Source organism: Telmatherina bonti (genome assembly GCF_933228915.1).
Source record: "Telmatherina bonti genome assembly, chromosome: 19".
NCBI classification, from domain to species: domain Eukaryota; kingdom Metazoa; phylum Chordata; class Actinopteri; order Atheriniformes; family Telmatherinidae; genus Telmatherina; species Telmatherina bonti.
In genome coordinates this window covers 4,033,329-4,061,010 of record NC_136617.1, presented here as the reverse complement: position 1 = coordinate 4,061,010, position 27,682 = coordinate 4,033,329, and positions in this window count along the sequence as shown.

Here is a 27,682-nt window from a genome sequence, read left to right as displayed (position 1 = left end):
AATAACACCCCAAACACAGAATAACTCCCCCACACACGGAATAACTCCCCCAGACGCAGAATAACTCCCCCAGACACAGAATAACTCCCCCAGATGTGGAATAACTCCCCCACACATGGAATAACTCCCCCAGACGCAGAATAACTCCCCCAGACGCGGAATAACTCCCCCACACACGGAATAAGTCCCCCAGACAGAATAACACCCCAAACACAGAATAACTCCCCCAGACACGGAATAACTCCCCCAGACGCAGAATAACTTCGCCAAACACAGAATAACTCCCCCAGACAGAATAACACCCCAAACACAGAATAACTCCCCCAGACACGGAATAACTCCCCCAGACGCAGAATAACTTCCCCAAACACAGAATAACTCCCCCAGATGCAGAATAACTCTCAGATGCAGAATAACTCTCCCAGATACAGAATAACTCCCCCAGACACGGAATAACTCCCCTAGATGCAGAATAACTCCCCCAGATGCAAAATAACTCCCCCAGACACAGAATAACCCCCAGACGCAGAATAACTCCCCCAGACGCGGAATAACTTCCCCAGACACGGAATAACTCCCCCAGATGCAGAATAACTCTCAGATGCAGAATAACTCTCAGATGCAGAATAACTCTCCCAGACACAGAATAACTCTCCCAGACACAGAATAACTCTCCCAGACACAGAATAACTCCCCCAGATGCGGAATAACTTCCCCAAACACAGAATAACTCCCCCAGATGCAGAATAACTCCCCCAGATGTGGAATAACTCCCCCACACACGGAATAACTCCCCCAGATGCAGAATAACTCTCAGATGCAGAATAACTCTCAGATGCAGAATAACTCTCCCAGACACAGAATAACTCTCCCAGACACAGAATAACTCTCCCAGACACAGAATAACTCCCCCAGATGCGGAATAACTTCCCCAAACACAGAATAACTCCCCCAGATGCAGAATAACTCCCCCAGATGTGGAATAACTCCCCCACACACGGAATAACTCCCCCAGATGCAGAATAACTCTCAGATGCAGAATAACTCTCAGATGCAGAATAACTCTCCCAGACACAGAATAACTCTCCCAGAGACAGAATAACTCCCCCAGATGCGGAATAACTTCCCCAAACACAGAATAACTCCCCCAGATGCAGAATAACTCTCAGATGCAGAATAACTCTCCCAGATACAGAATAACTCCCCCAGACACGGAATAACTCCCCCAGATGCAGAATAACTCCCCCAGATGCAAAATAACTCCCCCAGACACAGAATAACCCCCAGACGCAGAATAACTCCCCCAGACGCGGAATAACTTCCCCAGACACGGAATAACTCCCCCAGATGCAGAATAACTCTCAGATGCAGAATAACTCTCAGATGCAGAATAACTCTCCCAGACACAGAATAACTCTCCCAGACACAGAATAACTCCCCCAGATGCGGAATAACTCCCCCACACACGGAATAACTCCCCCAGACGCAGAATAACTCCCCCAGACAGAATAACTCCCCCAAACACAGAATAACTCCCCCAGACACAGAATAACTCCCCCAGACGCGGAATAACTCCCCCAGACAGAATAACACCCCAAACACAGAATAACTCCCCCAGACACGGAATAACTCCCCCAGACGCAGAATAACTTCCCCAGACACGGAATAACTCCCTCAGATGCAGAATAACTCCCCCAGATGCAGAATAACTCTCCCAGACACAGAATAACTCCCCCAGATGCAGAATAACTCCCCCAGACAGAATAACTCCCCCAAACACAGAATAACTCCCCCAGACACAGAATAACTCCCCCAGATGTGGAATAACTCCCCCACACACGGAATAACTCCCCCAGATGCAGAATAACTCCCCCAGACGCGGAATAACTCCCCCACACACGGAATAACTCCCCCAGACAGAATAACACCCCAAACACAGAATAACTCCCCCAGACACGGAATAACTCCCCCAGACGCAGAATAACTTCGCCAAACACAGAATAACTCCCCCAGACAGAATAACACCCCAAAAACAGAATAACTCCCCCAGACACGGAATAACTCCCCCAGACGCAGAATAACTTCCCCAAACACAGAATAACTCCCCCAGATGCAGAATAACTCTCAGATGCAGAATAACTCTCCCAGATACAGAATAACTCCCCCAGACACGGAATAACTCCCCCAGATGCAGAATAACTCCCCCAGATGCAAAATAACTCCCCCAGACACGGAATAACTCCCCCAGATGCAGAATAACTCTCAGATGCAGAATAACTCTCCCAGACACAGAATAAGTCTCCCAGATACGGAATAACTCTCCCAAATACGGAATAACTCCCCCAGACGCAGAATAACTTCGCCAAACACAGAATAACTCCCCCAGACACGGAATAACTCCCCCAGATGCAGAATAACTTCCCCAGACACGGAATAACTCCCTCAGATGCAGAATAACTCTCAGATGCAGAATAACTCTCAGATGCAGAATAACTCTCCCAGACACAGAATAACTCCCCCAGATGCGGAATAACTTCCCCAAACACAGAATAACTCCCCCAGATGCAGAATAACTCTCAGATGCAGAATAACTCCCCCAGACGCAGAACAACTTCCCCAAACACGGAATAACTCCCCCAGAAACGGAATAACTTTCCCAGACACGGAATAACTCCCCCAAACACAGAATAACTCTCAGATGCAGAATAACTCCCCCAGACACGGAATAACTCCCCCAGACACGGAATAACTCCCCCAGACACGGAATAACTCCCCCAGATGCAGAATAACTTCCCCAGACACGGAATAACTCCCTCAGATGCAGAATAACTCTCAGATGCAGAATAACTCTCAGATGCAGAATAACTCTCCCAGACACAGAATAACTCCCCCAGATGCGGAATAACTTCCCCAAACACAGAATAACTCCCCCAGATGCAGAATAACTCTCAGATGCAGAATAACTCCCCCAGACGCAGAACAACTTCCCCAAACACGGAATAACTCCCCCAGACACGGAATAACTTTCCCAGACACGGAATAACTCCCCCAAACACAGAATAACTCTCAGATGCAGAATAACTCCCCCAGACACGGAATAACTCCCCCAGACACGGAATAACTCCCTCAGATGCAGAATAACTCCCCCAGATGCAAAATAACTCTCCCAGACGCAGAATAACTCCCCCAAATGCAAAATAACTCTCCCAGACGCAGAATAACTCCCCCAGACGCGGAATAACTCCCCCACACACGGAATAACTCTCCCCCAGATGCAGAATAACTCTCAGACACAGAATAACTCCCCCAGACACGGAATAACTCCCTCAGATGCAGAATAACTCCCCCAGACGCAGAATAACTCTCCCAGACGCAGAACAACTTCCCCAGACACGGAATAACTCCCCCAGACACGGAATAACTTTCCCAGACACGGAATAACTCCCCCAGACACAGAATAACTCCCCCAGATGCGGAATAACTCCCCCACACACGGAATAACTCCCCCAGACGCAGAATAACTCCCCCAGACAGAATAACTCCCCCAAACACAGAATAACTCCCCCAGACACAGAATAACTCCCCCAGATGTGGAATAACTCCCCCACACACGGAATAACTCCCCCAGACGCAGAATAACTCCCCCACACACGGAATAACTCCCCCAGACAGAATAACACCCCAAACACAGAATAACTCCCCCAGACACGGAATAACTCCCCCAGACGCAGAATAACTTCGCCAAACACAGAATAACTCCCCCAGACAGAATAACACCCCAAACACAGAATAACTCCCCCAGACACGGAATAACTCCCCCAGACGCAGAATAACTTCCCCAAACACAGAATAACTCCCCCAGATGCAGAATAACTCTCAGATGCAGAATAACTCTCCCAGATACAGAATAACTCCCCCAAACACAGAATAACTCCCCAAGATGCAGAATAACTCTCAGATGCAGAATAACTCTCAGATGCAGAATAACTCTCCCAGACACAGAATAACTCTCCCAGACACAGAATAACTCCCCCAGATGCGGAATAACTCCCCCACACACGGAATAACTCCCCCAGACAGAATAACACCCCAAACACAGAATAACTCCCCCAGACACGGAATAACTCCCCCAGACGCAGAATAACTTCGCCAAACACAGAATAACTCCCCCAGACAGAATAACACCCCAAACACAGAATAACTCCCCCAGACACGGAATAACTCCCCCAGACGCAGAATAACTTCCCCAGACACGGAATAACTCCCTCAGATGCAGAATAACTCCCCCAGACGCAGAATAACTCCCCCAGACACGGAATAACTTTCCCAGACACGGAATAACTTTCCCAGACAGGGAATAACTCCCCCAAACACAGAATAACTCTCAGATGCAGAATAACTCCCCCAGACACGGAATAACTCCCCCAGACACGGAATAACTCCCTCAGATGCAGAATAACTCCCCCAGATGCGGAATAACTCCCCCACACACGGAATAACTCCCTCAAACACAGAATAACTCTCCCCCAGATGCAGAATAACTCTCAGATGCAGAATAACTCCCCCAGATGCGGAATAACTCCCCCAGATGCAAAATAACTCTCCCAGACGCAGAATAACTCCCCCAGACGCGGAATAACTCCCCCACACACGGAATAACTCTCCCCCAGATGCAGAATAACTCTCAGATGCAGAATAACTCCCCCAGACACGGAATAACTCCCTCAGATGCAGAATAACTCCCCCAGACGCAGAATAACTCTCCCAGACACAGAATAACTCTCCCAGACGCAGAATAACTCCCCCAGACGCAGAATAACTCCCCCAGACGCAGAATAACTCCCCCAGACGCGGAATAACTCCCCCAGAAAGAATAACACCCCAAACACAGAATAACTCCCCCAGACACGGAATAACTCCCCCAGACGCCGAATAACTTCGCCAAACACAGAATAACTCCCCCAGACAGAATAACACCCCAAAAACAGAATAACTCCCCCAGACACGGAATAACTCCCCCAGACGCAGAATAACTTCCCCAAACACAGAATAACTCCCCCAGACGCAGAACAACTTCCCCAAACACGGAATAACTCCCCCAGACACGGAATAACTTTCCCAGACAGGGAATAACTCCCCCAAACACAGAATAACTCTCAGATGCAGAATAACTCCCCCAGACACGGAATAACTCCCCCAGACACGGAATAACTTTCCCAGACACGGAATAACTCCCTCAAACACAGAATAACTCTCAGATGCAGAATAACTCCCCCACACACGGAATAACTCCCCCAGACGCAGAATAACTCCCCCAGACGCGGAATAACTCCCCCACACACGGAATAACTCCCCCAGACAGAATAACACCCCAAACACAGAATAACTCCCCCAGACACGGAATAACTCTCCCCCAGATGCAGAATAACTCTCAGATGCAGAATAACTCCCCCAGACACGGAATAACTCCCTCAGATGCAGAATAACTCCCCCAGACGCAGAATAACTCTCCCAGACACAGAATAACTCTCCCAGACGCAGAATAACTCCCCCAGACGCAGAATAACTCCCCCAGATGCAGAATAACTCTCCCAGACGCAGAACAACTTCCCCAGACACGGAATAACTCCCCCAGACACGGAATAACTTTCCCAGACACGGAATAACTCCCCCAGACACAGAATAACTCCCCCAGATGCGGAATAACTCCCCCACACACGGAATAACTCCCCCAGACGCAGAATAACTCCCCCAGACAGAATAACTCCCCCAAACACAGAATAACTCCCCCAGACACAGAATAACTCCCCCAGATGCAAAATAACTCTCCCAGACGCAGAATAACTCCCCCAGACGCGGAATAACTCCCCCACACACGGAATAACTCTCCCCCAGATGCAGAATAACTCTCAGATGCAGAATAACTCCCCCAGACACGGAATAACTCCCCCAGACGCAGAATAACTTCGCCAAACACAGAATAACTCCCCCAGACAGAATAACACCCCAAACACAGAATAACTCCCCCACACACGGAATAACACCCCCAGACGCAGAATAACTCCCCCAGACACAGAATAACTCCCCCAGATGTGGAATAACTCCCCCACACACGGAATAACTCCCCCAGACGCAGAATAACTCCCCCAGACGCGGAATAACTCCCCCACACACGGAATAACTCCCCCAGACAGAATAACACCCCAAACACAGAATAACTCCCCCAGACACGGAATAACTCCCCCAGACGCAGAATAACTTCCCCAAACACAGAATAACTCCCCCAGACGCAGAACAACTTCCCCAAACACGGAATAACTCCCCCAGACACGGAATAACTTTCCCAGACAGGGAATAACTCCCCCAAACACAGAATAACTCTCAGATGCAGAATAACTCCCCCAGACACGGAATAACTCCCCCAGACACGGAATAACTTTCCCAGACACGGAATAACTCCCTCAAACACAGAATAACTCTCAGATGCAGAATAACTCCCCCACACACGGAATAACTCCCCCAGACGCAGAATAACTCCCCCAGACGCGGAATAACTCCCCCACACACGGAATAACTCCCCCAGACAGAATAACACCCCAAACACAGAATAACTCCCCCAGACACGGAATAACTCTCCCCCAGATGCAGAATAACTCTCAGATGCAGAATAACTCCCCCAGACACGGAATAACTCCCTCAGATGCAGAATAACTCCCCCAGACGCAGAATAACTCTCCCAGACACAGAATAACTCTCCCAGACGCAGAATAACTCCCCCAGACGCAGAATAACTCCCCCAGATGCAGAATAACTCTCCCAGACGCAGAACAACTTCCCCAGACACGGAATAACTCCCCCAGACACGGAATAACTTTCCCAGACACGGAATAACTCCCCCAGACACAGAATAACTCCCCCAGATGCGGAATAACTCCCCCACACACGGAATAACTCCCCCAGACGCAGAATAACTCCCCCAGACAGAATAACTCCCCCAAACACAGAATAACTCCCCCAGACACAGAATAACTCCCCCAGATGCAAAATAACTCTCCCAGACGCAGAATAACTCCCCCAGACGCGGAATAACTCCCCCACACACGGAATAACTCTCCCCCAGATGCAGAATAACTCTCAGATGCAGAATAACTCCCCCAGACACGGAATAACTCCCCCAGACGCAGAATAACTTCGCCAAACACAGAATAACTCCCCCAGACAGAATAACACCCCAAACACAGAATAACTCCCCCACACACGGAATAACACCCCCAGACGCAGAATAACTCCCCCAGACACAGAATAACTCCCCCAGATGTGGAATAACTCCCCCACACACGGAATAACTCCCCCAGACGCAGAATAACTCCCCCAGACGCGGAATAACTCCCCCACACACGGAATAACTCCCCCAGACAGAATAACACCCCAAACACAGAATAACTCCCCCAGACACGGAATAACTCCCCCAGACGCAGAATAACTTTGCCAAACACAGAATAACTCCCCCAGATGTGGAATAACTCCCCCACACACGGAATAACTCCCCCAGATGCAGAATAACTCTCAGATGCAGAATAACTCTCCCAGACACAGAATAACTCTCCCAGACACAGAATAACTCCCCCAGATGCGGAATAACTTCCCCAAACACAGAATAACTCCCCCAGATGCAGAATAACTCTCAGATGCAGAATAACTCTCCCAGATACAGAATAACTCCCCCAGACACGGAATAACTCCCCCAGATGCAGAATAACTCCCCCAGATGCAAAATAACTCCCCCAAACACAGAATAACTCCCCCAGACGCAGAATAACTCCCCCAGACGCGGAATAACTCCCCCACACACGGAATAACTCCCCCAGACAGAATAACACCCCAAACACAGAATAACTCCCCCAGACACGGAATAACTCCCCCAGACGCAGAATAACTTCGCCAAACACAGAATAACTCCCCCAGACAGAATAACACCCCAAACACAGAATAACTCCCCCAGACACGGAATAACTCCCCCAGACGCAGAATAACTTCCCCAAACACAGAATAATTCCCCCAGATGCAGAATAACTCTCAGATGCAGAATAACTCTCCCAGATACAGAATAACTCCCCCAGACACGGAATAACTCCCCCAGATGCAGAATAACTCCCCCAGATGCAAAATAACTCCCCCAGACACAGAATAACCCCCAGACGCAGAATAACTCCCCCAGACGCGGAATAACTTCCCCAGACACGGAATAACTCCCCCAGATGCAGAATAACGCTCAGATGCAGAATAACTCTCAGATGCAGAATAACTCTCCCAGACACAGAATAACTCTCCCAGACACAGAATAACTCCCCCAGATGCGGAATAACTCCCCCACACACGGAATAACTCCCCCAGACAGAATAACACCCCAAACACAGAATAACTCCCCCAGACACGGAATAACTCCCCCAGACGCAGAATAACTTCGCCAAACACAGAATAACTCCCCCAGACAGAATAACACCCCAAACACAGAATAACTCCCCCAGACACGGAATAACTCCCCCAGATGCAGAATAACTTCCCCAGACACGGAATAACTCCCTCAGATGCAGAATAACTCTCAGATGCAGAATAACTCTCAGATGCAGAATAACTCTCCCAGACACAGAATAACTCTCCCAGACACAGAATAACTCCCCCAGATGCGGAATAACTTCCCCAAACACAGAATAACTCCCCCAGATGCAGAATAACTCCCCCAGATGTGGAATAACTCCCCCACACACGGAATAACTCCCCCAGATGCAGAATAACTCTCAGATGCAGAATAACTCTCCCAGACACAGAATAACTCTCCCAGACACAGAATAACTCCCCCAGATGCGGAATAACTTCCCCAAACACAGAATAACTCCCCCAGATGCAGAATAACTCTCAGATGCAGAATAACTCTCCCAGATACAGAATAACTCCCCCAGACACGGAATAACTCCCCCAGATGCAGAATAACTCCCCCAGATGCAAAATAACTCCCCCAGACACAGAATAACCCCCAGACGCAGAATTACTCCCCCAGACGCGGAATAACTTCCCCAGACACGGAATAACTCCCCCAGATGCAGAATAACTCTCAGATACAGAATAACTCTCAGATGCAGAATAACTCTCCCAGACACAGAATGACTCTCCCAGACACAGAATGACTCTCCCAGACACAGAATAACTCCCCCAGATGCGGAATAACTCCCCCACACACGGAATAACTCCCCCAGACAGAATAACACCCCAAACACAGAATAACTCCCCCAGACACGGAATAACTCCCCCAGACGCAGAATAACTTCGCCAAACACAGAATAACTCCCCCAGACAGAATAACACCCCAAACACAGAATAACTCCCCCAGACACGGAATAACTCCCCCAGACGCAGAATAACTTCGCCAAACACAGAATATCTCCCCCAGACAGAATAACACCCCAAACACAGAATAACTCCCCCAGACACGGAATAACTCCCCCAGACGCAGAATAACTTCCCCAAACACAGAATAACTCCCCCAGATGCAGAATAACTCTCAGATGCAGAATAACTCTCCCAGATACAGAATAACTCCCCCAGACACGGAATAACTCCCCCAGATGCAGAATAACTCCCCCAGATGCAAAATAACTCCCCCAGACACAGAATAACCCCCAAACGCAGAATAACTCCCCCAGACGCGGAATAACTTCCCCAGACACGGAATAACTCCCCCAGATGCAGAATAACTCTCAGATGCAGAATAACTCTCAGATGCAGAATAACTCTCCCAGACACAGAATAACTCTCCCAGACACAGAATAACTCCCCCAGATGCGGAATAACTCCCCCACACACGGAATAACTCCCCCAGACGCAGAATAACTTCCCCAAACACAGAATAACTCCCCCAGATGCAGAATAAGTCTCAGATGCAGAATAACTCTCCCAGATACAGAATAATTCCCCCAGACACGGAATAACTCCCCCAGATGCAGGATAACTCCCCCAGATGCAAAATAACTCCCCCAGACACAGAATAACCACCAGACGCAGAATAACTCCCCCAGACGCGGAATAACTTCCCGAGACACGGAATAACTCCCCCAGATGCAGAATAACTTCCCCAAACACAGAATAACTTCCCCAGATGCAGAATAACTCTCAGATGCAGAATAACTCTCCCAGATACAGAATAATTCCCCCAGACACGGAATAACTCCCCCAGATGCAGGATAACTCCCCCAGATGCAAAATAACTCCCCCAGACACAGAATAACCACCAGACGCAGAATAACTCCCCCAGACGCGGAATAACTTCCCGAGACACGGAATAACTCCCCCAGATGCAGAATAACTCTCAGATGCAGAATAACTCTCAGATGCAGAATAACTCTCCCAGACACAGAATAAGTCTCCCAGATACGGAATAACTCTCACAGATACGGAATAACTCCCCCAGATGCGGAATAACTCCCCCAGACACAGAATAACTCCCCCAGATGCGGAATAACTCTCCCAGACGCAGAACAACTTCCCCAGACACGGAATAACTCCCCCAGACACGGAATAACTCCCCCAGACACAGAATAACTCCCCCAGATGCGGAATAACTCCCCCACACACGGAATAACTCCCCCAGACGCAGAATAACTCCCCCAGACAGAATAACTCCCCCAAACACAGAATAACTCCCCCAGACACAGAATAACTCCCCCAGATGTGGAATAACTCCCCCACACACGGAATAACTCCCCCAGACGCAGAATAACTCCCACAGACGCAGAATAACTCCCCCACACACGGAATAACTCCCCCAGACAGAATAACACCCCAAACACAGAATAACTCCCCCAGACACGGAATAACTCCCCCAGACGCAGAATAACTTCGCCAAACACAGTATAACTCCCCCAGACAGAATAACACCCCAAACACAGAATAACTCCCCCAGACGCAGAATAACTTCCCCAAACACAGAATAACTCCCCCAGATGCAGAATAACTCTCAGATGCAGAATAACTCTCCCAGATACAGAATAACTCCCCCAGACACGGAATAACTCCCCCAGATGCAAAATAACTCCCCCAGACACAGAATAACCCCCAGACGCAGAATAACTCCCCCAGACGCGGAATAACTTCCCCAGAAACAGAATAACCCCCCCAGATGCAGAATAACTCTCAGATGCAGAATAACTCTCAGATGCAGAATAACTCTCCCAGACACAGAATAAGTCTCCCAGATACGGAATAACTCTCCCAGATACGGAATAACTCCCCCAGATGCGGAATAACTCCCCCAGACACAGAATAACTCCCCCAGATGCGGAATAACTCCCCCACACACGGAATAACTCCCCCAGACACGGAATAACTTTCCCAGACACGGAATGACTCCCTCAAACACAGAATAACTCTCCCCCAGATGCAGAATAACTCTCAGATGCAGAATAACTCCCCCAGATGCGGAATAACTCCCTCAGATGCAGAATAACTCCCTCAGATGCAGAATAACTCCCCCAGATGCAAAATAACTCTCCCAGACGCAGAATAACTCCCCCAGACGCGGAATAACTCCCCCACACACGGAATAACTCTCCCCCAGATGCAGAATAACTCTCAGATGCAGAATAACTCCCCCAGACACGGAATAACTCCCTCAGATGCAGAATAACTCCCCCAGACGCAGAATAACTCTCCCAGACACAGAATAACTCTCCCAGACGCAGAATAACTCCCCCAGATGCAGAATAACTCCCCCAGATGCGGAATAACTCTCCCAAACGCAAAACAACTTCCCCAGACACGGAATAACTCCCCCAGACACGGAAAAACTTTCCCAGACACGGAATAACTCCCCCAGACACAGAATAACTCCCCCAGATGCGGAATAACTCCCCCACACACGGAATAACTCCCCCAGACGCAGAATAACTTCGCCAAACACAGAATAACTCCCCCAGACAGAATAACACCCCAAACACAGAATAACTCCCCCAGACACGGAATAACTCCCCCAGATGCAGAATAACTTCCCCAGACACGGAATAACTCCCTCAGATGCAGAATAACTCTCAGATGCAGAATAACTCTCAGATGCAGAATAACTCTCCCAGACACAGAATAACTCTCCCAGACACAGAATAACTCCCCCAGATGCGGAATAACTTCCCCAAACACAGAATAACTCCCCCAGACACAGAATAACCCCCCCAGATGTGGAATAACTCCCCCCCACACAGAATAACTCCCCCAGATGCAGAATAACTCCCCCAGACGCGGAATAACTCCCCCACACACGGAATAACTCCCCCAGACAGAATAACACCCCAAACACAGAATAACTCCCCCAGACACGGAATAACTCCCCCAGACGCAGAATAACTTCGCCAAACACAGAATAACTCCCCCAGACAGAATAACACCCCAAACACAGAATAACTCCCCCAGACACGGAATAACTCCCCCAGACGCAGAAAAACTTCCCCAAACACAGAATAACTCCCCCAGACGCAGAACAACTTCCCCAAACACGGAATAACTCCCCCAGACACGGAATAACTTTCCCAGACAGGGAATAACTCCCCCAAACACAGAATAACTCTCAGATGCAGAATAACTCCCCCAGACACGGAATAACTCCCCCAGACACGGAATAACTCCCCCACACACGGAATAACTCCCTCAAACACAGAATAACTCTCCCCCAGATGCAGAATAACTCTCAGATGCAGAATGACTCCCCCAGATGCGGAATAACTCCCCCAGATGCAAAATAACTCTCCCAGACGCAGAATAACTCCCCCAGACGCGGAATAACTCCCCCACACACGGAATAACTCTCCCCCAGATGCAGAATAACTCTCAGATGCAGAATAACTCCCCCAGACACGGAATAACTCCCTCAGATGCAGAATAACTCCCCCAGACGCAGAATAACTCTCCCAGACACAGAATAACTCTCCCAGACGCAGAATAACTCCCCCAGACGCAGAATAACTCCCCCAGACGCAGAATAACTCCCCCAGACAGAATAACACCCCAAACACAGAATAACTCCCCCAGACACGGAATAACTCCCCCAGACGCCGAATAACTTAGCCAAACACAGAATAACTCCCCCAGACAGAGTAACACCCCAAACACAGAATAACTCCCCCAGACACGGAATAACTCCCCCAGACGCAGAATAACTTCCCCAAACACGGAATAACTCCCCCAGACACGGAATAACTTTCCCAGACAGGGAATAACTCCCCCAAACACAGAATAACTCTCAGATGCATAATAACTCCCCCAGACACGGAATAACTCCCCCAGACACGGAATAACTTTCCCAGACACGGAATAACTCCCTCAAACACAGAATAACTCTCAGATGCAGAATAACTCCCCCACACACGGAATAACTCCCCCAGACGCAGAATAACTCCCCCAGACGTGGAATAACTCCCCCACACACGGAATAACTCTCCCCCAGATGCAGAATAACTCTCAGATGCAGAATAACTCCCCCAGACACGGAATAACTCCCTCAGATGCAGAATAACTCCCCCAGACGCAGAATAACTCTCCCAGACACAGAATAACTCTCCCAGACGCAGAATAACTCCCCCAGATGCAGAATAACTCCCCCAGATGCGGAATAACTCTCCCAAACGCAGAACAACTTCCCCAGACACGGAATAACTCCCCCAGACACGGAAAAACTTTCCCAGACACGGAATAACTCCCCCAGACACAGAATAACTCCTCCAGATGCGGAATAACTCCCCCACACACGGAATAACTCCCCCAGACGCAGAATAACTCCCCCAGACGCAGAATAACTCTCCCAGACACAGAATAACTCTCCCAGACGCAGAATAACTCCCCCAGATGCAGAATAACTCCCCCAGATGCGGAATAACTCTCCCAAACGCAGAACAACTTCCCCAGACACGGAATAACTCCCCCAGACACGGAAAAACTTTCCCAGACACGGAATAACTCCCCCAGACACAGAATAACTCCCCCAGATGCGGAATAACTCCCCCACACACGGAATAACTCCCCCAGACACAGAATAACTCCCCCAGACAGAATAACTCCCCCAAACACAGAATAACTCCCCCAGACACAGAATAACCCCCCCAGATGTGGAATAACTCCACCCCACACGGAATAACTCCCCCAGACAGAATAACACCCCAAACACAGAATAACTCCCCCAGACACGGAATAACTCCCCCAGACGCAGAATAACTTCGCCAAACACAGAATAACTCCCCCAGACACGGAATAACTCCCCCAGATGCAGAATAACTCTCAGATGCAGAATAACTCTCAGATGCAGAATAACTCTCCCAGACACAGAATAAGTCTCCCAGATACGGAATAACTCTCCCAGATACGGAATAACTCCCCCAGACGCAGAATAACTTCGCCAAACACAGAATAACTCCCCCAGACAGAATAACACCCCAAACACAGAATAACTCCCCCAGACACGGAATAACTCCCCCAGACGCAGAATAACTTCTCCAGACACGGAATAACTCCCTCAGATGCAGAATAACTCCCCCAGACGCAGAATAACTCTCCCAGACACAGAATAACTCTCCCAGACGCAGAATAACTCCCCCAGACGCAGAATAACTCCCCCAGATGCGGAATAACTCTCCCAGACGCAGAACAACTTCCCCAGAAACGGAATAACTCCCCCAGACACGGAATAACTTTCCCAGACACGGAATAACTCCCCCAGACACAGAATAACTCCCCCAGATGCGGAATAACTCCCCCACACACGGAATGACTCCCCCAGACGCAGAATAACTCCCCCAGACAGAATAACTCCCCCAAACACAGAATAACTCCCCCATACACAGAATAACTCCCCCAGATGTGGAATAACTCCCCCACACACGGAATAACTCCCCCAGACGCAGAATAACACCCCAAACACAGAATAACTCCCCCAGACACGGAATAACTCCCCCAGACGTAGAATAACTTCGCCAAACACAGAATAACTCCCCCAGACAGAATAACACCCCAAACACAGAATAACTCCCCCAGACACGGAATAACTTCCCCAGACGCAGAATAACTTCCCCAAACACAGAATAACTCCCCCAGATGCAGAATAACTCTCAGATGCAGAATAACTCTCCCAGATACAGAATAACTCCCCCAGACTCGGAATAACTCCCCCAGATGCAGAATAACTCCCCCAGATGCAAAATAACTCCCCCAGACACAGAATAACCCCCAGACGCAGAATAACTCCCCCAGACGCGGAATAACTTCCCCAGACACGGAATAACTCCCCCAGATGCAGAATAACTCTCAGATGCAGAATAACTCTCAGATGCAGAATAACTCTCCCAGACACAGACTAAGTCTCCGAGATACGGAATAACTCTCCCAGATACGGAATAACTCCCCCAGATGCGGAATAACTCCCCCAGACACAGAATAACTCCCCCAGATGCGGAATAACTCTCCCAGATGCAGAACAACTTCCCCAGACACGGAATAACTCCCCCAGACACGGAATAACTTTCCCAGACACGGAATAACTCCCCCAGACACAGAATAACTCCCCCAGATGCGGAATAACTCCCCCACACACGGAATAACTCCCCCAGACGCAGAATAACTCCCCCAGACAGAATAACTCCCCCAAACACAGAATACCTCCCCCAGACACAGAATAACTCCCCCAGATGTGGAATAACTCCCCCACACATGGAATAACACCCCAAACACAGAATAACTCCCCCAGACACGGAATAACTCCCCCAGACGCAGAATAACTTCGCCAAACACAGAATAACTCCCCCAGAAAGAATAACACCCCAAACACAGAATAACTCCCCCAGACACGGAATAACTCCCCCAGACGCAGAATAACTCCCCCAGACGCGGAATAACTCCCCCACACACGGAATAACTCCCCCAGACAGAATAACTCCCTCAAACACAGAATAACTCTCCCCCAGATGCAGAATAACTCTCAGATGCAGAATAACTCCCTCAGATGCAGAATAACTCCCCCAGATGCAAAATAACTCTCCCAGACGCAGAATAACTCCCCCAGACGCGGAATAACTCCCCCACACACGGAATAACTCTCCCCCAGATGCAGAATAACTCTCAGATGCAGAATAACTCTCCCAGACACAGAATAACTCTCCCAGACACAGAATAACTCCCCCAGATGCGGAATAACTCCCCCACACACGGAATAACTCCCCCAGACGCAGAATAACTTCGCCAAACACAGAATAACTCCCCCAGACAGAATAACACCCCAAACACAGAATAACTCCCCCAGACACGGAATAACTCCCCCAGATGCAGAATAACTTCCCCAGACACGGAATAACTCCCTCAGATGCAGAATAACTCTCAGATGCAGAATAACTCTCAGATGCAGAATAACTCTCCCAGACACAGAATAACTCTCCCAGACACAGAATAACTCCCCCAGATGCGGAATAACTTCCCCAAACACAGAATAACTCCCCCAGATGCAGAATAACTCCCCCAGATGTGGAATAACTCCCCCACACACGGAATAACTCCCCCAGATGCAGAATAACTCTCAGATGCAGAATAACTCTCAGATGCAGAATAACTCTCCCAGACACAGAATAACTCTCCCAGACACAGAATAACTCCCCCAGATGCGGAATAACTTCCCCAAACACAGAATAACTCCCCCAGATGCAGAATAACTCTCAGATGCAGAATAACTCTCCCAGATACAGAATAACTCCCCCAGACACGGAATAACTCCCCCAGATGCAGAATAACTCCCCCAGATGCAAAATAACTCCCCCAGACACAGAATAACCCCCAGACGCAGAATAACTCCCCCAGACGCGGAATAACTTCCCTAGACACGGAATAACTCCCCCAGATGCAGAATAACTCTCAGATGCAGAATAACTCTCAGATGCAGAATAACTCTCCCAGACACAGAATAACTCTCCCAGACACAGAATAACTCCCCCAGATGCGGAATAACTCCCCCACACACGGAATAACTCCCCCAGACTGAAAAACACCCCAAACACAGAATAACTCCCCCAGACACGGAATAACTCCCCCAGACGCAGAATAACTTCGCCAAACACAGAATAACTCCCCCAGACACGGAATAACTCCCTCAGAAGCAGAATAACTTCCCCAGACACGGAATAACTCCCTCAGATGCAGAATAACTCCCCCAGACGCAGAATAACTCTCCCAGACACAGAATAACTCTCCCAGACGCAGAATAACTCCCCCAGACGCAGAATAACTCTCCCAGACACAGAATAACTCTCCCAGACGCAGAATAACTCCCCCAGACGCAGAATAAATCCCCCAGATGCGGAATAACTCTCCCAGACGCAGAACAACTTCCCCAGACACGGAATAACTCCCCCAGAACCGGAATAACTTTCCCAGACACGGAATAACTCCCCCAGACACAGAATAACTCCCCCAGATGCGGAATAACTCCCCCACACACGGAATAACTCCCCCAGACGCAGAATAACTCCCCCAGACAGAATAACTCCCCCAAACACAGAATAACTCCCCCAGACACAGAATAACTCCCCCAGATGTGGAATAACTCCCCCACACACGGAATAACTCCCCCAGACGCAGAATAACTCCCCCAGACGCGGAATAACTCCCCCACACACGGAATAACTCCCCCAGACAGAATAACACCCCAAACACAGAATAACTCCCCCAGACACGGAATAACTCCCCCAGACGCAGAATAACTTCGCCAAACACAGAATAACTCCCCCAGACACGGAATAACTCCCCCAGATGCAGAATAACTCTCAGATGCAGAATAACTCTCAGATGATGAATAACTCTCCCAGACACAGAATAAGTCTCCCAGATACGGAATAACTCTCCCAGATACGGAATAACTCCCCCAGACGCAGAATAACTTCGCCAAACACAGAATAACTCCCCCAGACAGAATAACACCCCAAACACAGAATAACTCCCCCAGACACGGAATAACTCCCCCAGACGCAGAATAACTTCCCCAGACACGGAATAACTCCCTCAGATGCAGAATAACTCCCCCAGACGCAGAATAACTCTCCCAGACACAGAATAACTCTCCCAGACGCAGAATAACTCCCCCAGACGCAGAAAAATCTCCCCCAGATGCGGAATAACTCTCCCAGACGCAGAACAACTTCCCCAGACACGGAATAACTCCCCCAGACACGGAATAACTTTCCCAGACACGGAATAACTCCCCCAGACACAGAATAACTCCCCCAGATGCGGAATAACTCCCCCACACACGGAATAACTCCCCCAGACGCAGAATAACTCCCCCAGACAGAATAACTCCCCCAAACACAGAATAACTCCCCCATACACAGAATAACTCCCCCAGATGTGGAATAACTCCCCCACACACGGAATAACTCCCCCAGACGCAGAATAACTCCCCCAGACGCGGAATAACTTCGCCAAACACAGAATAACTCCCCCAGACAGAATAACACCCCAAACACAGAATAACTCCCCCAGACACGGAATAACTCCCCCAGATGCAGAATAACTTCCCCAGACACGGAATAACTCCCTCAGATGCAGAATAACTCTCAGATGCAGAATAACTCTCAGATGCAGAATAACTCTCCCAGACACAGAATAACTCTCCCAGACACAGAATAACTCCCCCAGATGCGGAATAACTTCCCCAAACACAGAATAACTCCCCCAGATGCAGAATAACTCCCCCAGATGTGGAATAACTCCCCCACACACGGAATAACTCCCCCAGATGCAGAATAACTCTCAGATGCAGAATAACTCTCAGATGCAGAATAACTCTCCCAGACACAGAATAACTCTCCCAGACACAGAATAACTCCCCCAGATGCGGAATAACTTCCCCAAACACAGAATAACTCCCCCAGATGCAGAATAACTCTCAGATGCAGAATAACTCTCCCAGATACAGAATAACTCCCCCAGACACGGAATAACTCCCCCAGATGCAGAATAACTCCCCCAGATGCAAAATAACTCCCCCAGACACAGAATAACCCCCAGACGCAGAATAACTCCCCCAGACGCGGAATAACTTCCCTAGACACGGAATAACTCCCCCAGATGCAGAATAACTCTCAGATGCAGAATAACTCTCAGATGCAGAATAACTCTCCCAGACACAGAATAACTCTCCCAGACACAGAATAACTCCCCCAGATGCGGAATAACTCCCCCACACACGGAATAACTCCCCCAGACTGAAAAACACCCCAAACACAGAATAACTCCCCCAGACACGGAATAACTCCCCCAGACGCAGAATAACTTCGCCAAACACAGAATAACTCCCCCAGACAGAATAACACCCCAAACACAGAATAACTCCCCCAGACACGGAATAACTCCCCCAGAAGCAGAATAACTTCCCCAGACACGGAATAACTCCCTCAGATGCAGAATAACTCCCCCAGACGCAGAATAACTCTCCCAGACACAGAATAACTCTCCCAGACGCAGAATAACTCCCCCAGACGCAGAATAACTCTCCCAGACACAGAATAACTCTCCCAGACGCAGAATAACTCCCCCAGACGCAGAATAACTCCCCCAGATGCGGAATAACTCTCCCAGACGCAGAACAACTTCCCCAGACACGGAATAACTCCCCCAGACACGGAATAACTTTCCCAGACACGGAATAACTCCCCCAGACACAGAATAACTCCCCCAGATGCGGAATAACTCCCCCACACACGGAATAACTCCCCCAGACGCAGAATAACTCCCCCAGACAGAATAACTCCCCCAAACACAGAATAACTCCCCCAGACACAGAATAACTCCCCCAGATGTGGAATAACTCCCCCACACACGGAATAACTCCCCCAGACGCAGAATAACTCCCCCAGACGCGGAATAACTCCCCCACACACGGAATAACTCCCCCAGACAGAATAACACCCCAAACACAGAATAACTCCCCCAGACACGGAATAACTCCCCCAGACGCAGAATAACTTCGCCAAACACAGAATAACTCCCCCAGACACGGAATAACTCCCCCAGATGCAGAATAACTCTCAGATGCAGAATAACTCTCAGATGCAGAATAACTCTCCCAGACACAGAATAAGTCTCCCAGATACGGAATAACTCTCCCAGATACGGAATAACTCCCCCAGACGCAGAATAACTTCGCCAAACACAGAATAACTCCCCCAGACAGAATAACACCCCAAACACAGAATAACTCCCCCAGACACGGAATAACTCCCCCAGACGCAGAATAACTTCCCCAGACACGGAATAACTCCCTCAGATGCAGAATAACTCCCCCAGACGCAGAATAACTCTCCCAGACACAGAATAACTCTCCCAGACGCAGAATAACTCTCCCAGACGCAGAATAACTTCCCCAAACACAGAATAACTCCCCCAGACGCAGAACAACTTCCCCAAACACGGAATAACTCCCCCAGACATGGAATAACTTTCCCAGACACGGAATAACTCCCCCAAACACAGAATAACTCTCAGGTGCAGAATAACTCCCCCAGACACGGAACAACTCCCCCAGACACGGAATAACTCCCTCAGATGCAGAATAACTCCCCCAGATGCAAAATAACTCTCCCAGATGCAGAATAACTCCCCCAGATGCAAAATAACTCTCCCAGACGCAGAATAACTCCCCCAGACGCGGAATAACTTCCCCAGACACGGAATAACTCCCCCAGATGCAGAATAACTCTCAGATGCAGAATAACTCTCAGATGCAGAATAACTCTCCCAGACACAGAATAAGTCTCCCAGATACGGAATAACTCCCCCAGATGCGGAATAACTCCCCCAGGCACAGAATAACTCCCCCAGATGCGGAATAACTCTTCCAGACGCAGAACAACTTCCCCAGACACGGAATAACTCCCCCAGACATGGAATAACTTTCCCAGACACGGAATAACTCCCCCAGACACAGAATAACTCCCCCAGATGCGGAATAACTCCCCCACACACGGAATAACTCCCCCAGACGCAGAATAACTCCCCCAGATGTGGAATAACTCCCCCACACACGGAATAACTCCCCCAGACGCAGAATAACTCCCCCAGACGCGGAATAACTCCCCCAGACGCAGAATAACTCCCCCAGACAGAATAACACCCCAAACACAGAATAACTCCCCCAGACACGGAATAACTCCCCCAGACGCAGAATAACTCCCCCAGACGCGGAATAACTCCCCCACACACGGAATAACTCCCCCAGACAGAATAACTCCCTCAAACACAGAATAACTCTCCCCCAGATGCAGAATAACTCTCAGATGCAGAATAACTCCCCCAGATGCGGAATAACTCCCTCAGATGCAGAATAACTCCCTCAGATGCAGAATAACTCCCCCAGATGCAAAATAACTCTCCCAGACGCAGAATAACTCCCTCAGACGCGGAATAACTCCCCCACACACGGAATAACTCTCCCCCAGATGCAGAATAACTCTCAGATGCAGAATAACTCCCCCAGACACGGAATAACTCCCTCAGATGCAGAATAACTCCCCCAGACGCAGAATAACTCTCCCAGACACAGAATAACTCTCCCAGACGCAGAATAACTCCCCCAGACGCAGAATAACTCCCCCAGACACGGAATAACTCCCCCAAACACAGAATAACTCTCAGATGCAGAATAACTCCCCCAGACACGGAATAACTCCCCCAGACACGGAATAACTCCCTCAGATGCAGAATAACTCCCCCAGATGCAAAATAACTCTCCCAGATGCAGAATAACTCCCCCAGATGCAAAATAACTCTCCCAGACGCAGAATAACTCCCCCAGACGCGGAATAACTTCCCCAGACACGGAATAACTCCCCCAGATGCAGAATAACTCTCAGATGCAGAATAACTCTCAGATGCAGAATAACTCTCCCAGACACAGAATAAGTCTCCCAGATACGGAATAAATCTCCCAGATACGGAATAACTCCCCCAGATGCGGAATAACTCCCCCAGACACAGAATAACTCCCCCAGATGCGGAATAACTCTCCCAGACGCAGAACAACTTCCCCAGACACGGAATAACTCCCCCAGACACGGAATAACTTTCCCAGACACGGAATAACTCCCCCAGACACAGAATAACTCCCCCAGATGCGGAATAATTCCCCCACACACGGAATAACTCCCCCAGACGCAGAATAACTCCCCCAGATGTGGAATAACTCCCCCACACACGGAATAACTCCCCCAGACGCAGAATAACTCCCCCAGACGCGGAATAACTCCCCCACACACGGAATAACTCCCCCAGACAGAATAACACCCCAAACACAGAATAACTCCCCCAGACACGGAAAATACTCCCCCAGATGCAGAATAACTCCCCCACACGCGGAATAACTCCCCCACACACGGAATAACTCCCCCAGACAGAATAACTCCCTCAAACACAGAATAACTCTCCCCCAGATGCAGAATAACTCTCAGATGCAGAATAACTCCCCCAGATGCGGAATAACTCCCTCAGATGCAGAATAACTCCCTCAGATGCAGAATAACTCCCCCAGATGCAAAATAACTCTCCCAGACGCAGAATAACTCCCCCAGACGCGGAATAACTCCCCCACACACGGAATAACTCTCCCCCAGATGCAGAATAACTCTCAGATGCAGAATAACTCCCCCAGACACGGAATAACTCCCTCAGATGCAGAATAACTCCCCCAGACGCAGAATAACTCTCCCAGACACAGAATAATTCTCCCAGACGCAGAATAACTCCCCCAGACGCAGAATAACTCCCCCAGATGCGGAATAACTCTCCCAGATGCAGAACAACTTCCCCAGACACGGAATAACTCCCCCAGACACGGAATAACTTTCCCAGACACGGAATAACTCCCCCAGACACAGAATAACTCCCCCAGATGCGGAATAACTCCCCCACACACGGAATAACTCCCCCAGACGCAGAATAACTCCCCCAGACGCAGAATAACTCCCCCAGATGCGGAATAACTCTCCCAGACGCAGAACAACTTCCCCAGACACGGAATAACTCCCCCAGACACGGAATAACTTTCCCAGACACGGAATAACTCCCCCACACACGGAATAACTCCCCCAGACGCAGAATAACTCCCCCAGACGCGGAATAACTCCCCCACACACGGAATAACTCCCCCAGACAGAATAACACCCCAAACACAGAATAACTCCCCCAGACACGGAATAACTCCCCCAGACGCAGAATAACTCCCCCAGACGCGGAATAACTCCCCCACACACGGAATAACTCCCCCAGACAGAATAACTCCCTCAAACACAGAATAACTCTCCCCCAGATGCAGAATAACTCTCAGATGCAGAATAACTCCCCCAGACGCGGAATAACTCCCTCAGATGCAGAATAACTCCCTCAGATGCAGAATAACTCCCCCAGATGCAAAATAACTCTCCCAGACGCAGAATAACTCCCCCAGACGCGGAATAACTCCCCCACACACGGAATAACTCTCCCCCAGATGCAGAATAACTCTCAGATGCAGAATAACTCCCCCAGACACGGAATAACTCCCTCAGATGCAGAATAACTCCCCCAGACGCAGAATAACTCTCCCAGACACAGAATAATTCTCCCAGACGCAGAATAACTCCCCCAGACGCAGAATAACTCCCCCAGATGCGGAATAACTCTCCCAGATGCAGAACAACTTCCCCAGACACGGAATAACTCCCCCAGACACGGAATAACTTTCCCAGACACGGAATAACTCCCCCAGACACAGAATAACTCCCCCAGATGCGGAATAACTCCCCCACACACGGAATAACTCCCCCAGACGCAGAATAACTCCCCCAGACGCAGAATAACTCCCCCAGATGCGGAATAACTCTCCCAGACGCAGAACAACTTCCCCAGACACGGAATAACTCCCCCAGACACGGAATAACTTTCCCAGACACGGAATAACTCCCCCAGACACAGAATAACTCCCCCAGATGCGGAATAACTCCCCCACACACGGAATAACTCCCCCAGACGCAGAATAACTCCCCCAGACAGAATAACTCCCCCAAACACAGAATAACTCCCCCAGACACAGAATAACTCCCCCAGACGCGGAATAACTCCCCCACACACGGAATAACTCCCCCAGACAGAATAACACCCCAAACACAGAATAACTCCCCCAGACACGGAATAACTCCCCCAGACGCAGAATAACTTCGCCAAACACAGAATAACTCCCCCAGACAGAATAACACCCCAAACACAGAATAACTCCCCCAGACACGGAATAACTCCCCCAGACGCGGAATAACTTCCCCAGACACGGAATAACTCCCCCAGACGCGGAATAACTTCCCCAGACACGGAATAACTCCCCCAGATGCAGAATAACTCTCAGATGCAGAATAACTCTCAGATGCAGAATAACTCTCCCAGACACAGAATAAGTCTCCCAGATACGGAATAACTCTCCCAGATACGGAATAACTCCCCCAGATGCGGAATAACTCCCCCAGACACAGAATAACTCCCCCAGATGCGGAATAACTCCCCCACACACGGAATAACTCCCCCAGACACGGAATAACTTTCCCAGACACGGAATAACTCCCTCAAACACAGAATAACTCTCCCCCAGACACAGAATAACTCTCAGATGCAGAATAACTCCCCCAGATGCGGAATAACTCCCCCACACACGGAATAACTCCCCCAGACAGAATAACACCCCAAACACAGAATAACTCCCCCAGACACGGAATAACTCCCCCAGACGCAGAATAACTTCGCCAAACACAGAATAACTCCCCCAGACAGAATAACACCCCAAACACAGAATAACTCCCCCAGACACGGAATAACTCCCCCAGACGCAGAATACCTTCCCCAGACACGGAATAACTCCCTCAGATGCAGAATAACTCCCCCAGACGCAGAATAACTCTCCCAGACACAGAATAACTCTCCCAGACGCAGAATAACTCCCCCAGACGCAGAATAACTCCCCCAGATGCGGAATAACTCTCCCAGACGCAGAACAACTTCCCCAGACACGGAATAACTCCCCCAGACACGGAATAACTTTCCCAGACACGGAATAACTCCCCCAGACACAGAATAACTCCCCCAGATGCGGAATAACTCCCCCACACACGGAATAACTCCCCCAGACGCAGAATAACTCCCCCAGACAGAATAACTCCCCCAAACACAGAATAACTCCCCCAGACACAGAATAACTCCCCCAGACGCAGAATAACTCCCCCACACACGGAATAACTCCCCCAGACAGAATAACACCCCAAACACAGAATAACTCCCCCAGACACGGAATAACTCCCCCAGACGCAGAATAACTTCGCCAAACACAGAATAACTCCCCCAGACAGAATAACACCCCAAACACAGAATAACTCCCCCAGACACGGAATAACTCCCCCAGACGCAGAATACCTTCCCCAGACACGGAATAACTCCCTCAGATGCAGAATAACTCCCCCAGACGCAGAATAACTCTCCCAGACACAGAATAACTCTCCCAGACGCAGAATAACTCCCCCAGACGCAGAATAACTCCCCCAGATGCGGAATAACTCTCCCAGATGCAGAACAACTTCCCCAGACACGGAATAACTCCCCCAGACACGGAATAACTTTCTCAGACACGGAATAACTCCCCCAGACACAGAATAACTCCCCCAGATGCGGAATAACTCCCCCACACACGGAATAACTCCCCCAGACGCAGAATAACTCCCCCAAACACAGAATAACTCCCCCAGACACAGAATAACTCCCCCAGATGTGGAATAACTCCCCCACACACGGAATAACTCCCCCCGACGCAGAATAACTCCCCCAGACGCGGAATAACTCCCCCACACACGGAATAACTCCCCCAGACAGAATAACACCCCAAACACAGAATAACTCCCCCAGACACGGAATAACTCCCCCAGACGCAGAATAACTTCGCCAAACACAGAATAACTCCCCCAGACAGAATAACACCCCAAACACAGAATAACTCCCCCAGACACGGAATAACTCCCCCAGACGCAGAATAACTTCCCCAAACACAGAATAACTCCCCCAGATGCAGAATAACTCTCAGATGCAGAATAACTCTCCCAGATACAGAATAACTCCCCCAGACACGGAATAACTCCCCCAGATGCAGAATAACTCCCCCAGATGCAAAATAACTCCCCCAGACACAGAATAACCCCCAGACGCAGAATAACTCCCCCAGACGCGGAATAACTTCCCCAGACACGGAATAACTCCCCCAGATGCAGAATAACTCTCAGATGCAGAATAACTCTCAGATGCAGAATAACTCTCCCAGACACAGAATAAGTCTCCCAGATACGGAATAACTCTCCCAGATACGGAATAACTCCCCCAGATGCGGAATAACTCCCCCAGACACAGAATAACTCCCCCAGATGCGGAATAACTCCCCCACACACGGAATAACTCCCCCAGACACGGAATAACTTTCCCAGACACGGAATAACTCCCTCAAACACAGAATAACTCTCCCCCAGACACAGAATAACTCTCAGATGCAGAATAACTCCCCCAGATGCGGAATAACTCCCTCAGATGCAGAATAACTCCCCCAGACACGGAATAACTCCCCCAGATGCTAAATAACTCTCCCAGACGCAGAATAACTCCCCCAGACGCGGAATAACTCCCCCACACACGGAATAACTCTCCCCTAGATGCAGAATAACTCTCAGATGCAGAATAACTCCCCCAGACACGGAATAACTCCCTCAGATGCAGAATAACTCCCCCAGACGCAGAATAACTCTCCCAGACACAGAATAACTCTCCCAGACACAGAATAACTCCCCCAGACGCAGAATAACTCCCCCAGATGCGGAATAACTCTCCCAGACGCAGAACAACTTCCCCAGACGCAGAATAACTCCCCCACACACGGAATAACTCCCCCAGACAGAATAAACCCCCAAACACAGAATAACTCCCCCAGACACGGAATAACTCCCCCAGACGCAGAATAACTTCGCCAAACACAGAATAACTCCCCCAGACAGAATAACACCCCAAACACAGAATAACTCCCCCAGACACGGAATAACTCCCCCAGACGCAGAATAACTTCCCCAAACACAGAATAACTCCCCCAGACACGGAATAACTTTCCCAGACAGGGAATAACTCCCCCAAACACAGAATAACTCCCCCATACACAGAATAACTCCCCCAGATGTGGAATAACTCCCCCACACACGGAATAACTCCCCCAGACGCAGAATAACTCCCCCAGACGCAGAATAACTCCCCCAGACAGAATAACTCCCCCAAACACAGAATAACTCCCCCAGACACAGAATAACTCCCCCAGACGCGGAATAACTCCCCCACACACGGAATAACTCCCCCAGACAGAATAACACCCCAAACACAGAATAACTCCCCCAGACACGGAATAACTCCCCCAGACGCAGAATAACTTCGCCAAACACAGAATAACTCCCCCAGACAGAATAACACCCCAAACACAGAATAACTCCCCCAGACACGGAATAACTCCCCCAGACGCGGAATAACTTCCCCAGACACGGAATAACTCCCCCAGACGCGGAATAACTTCCCCAGACAC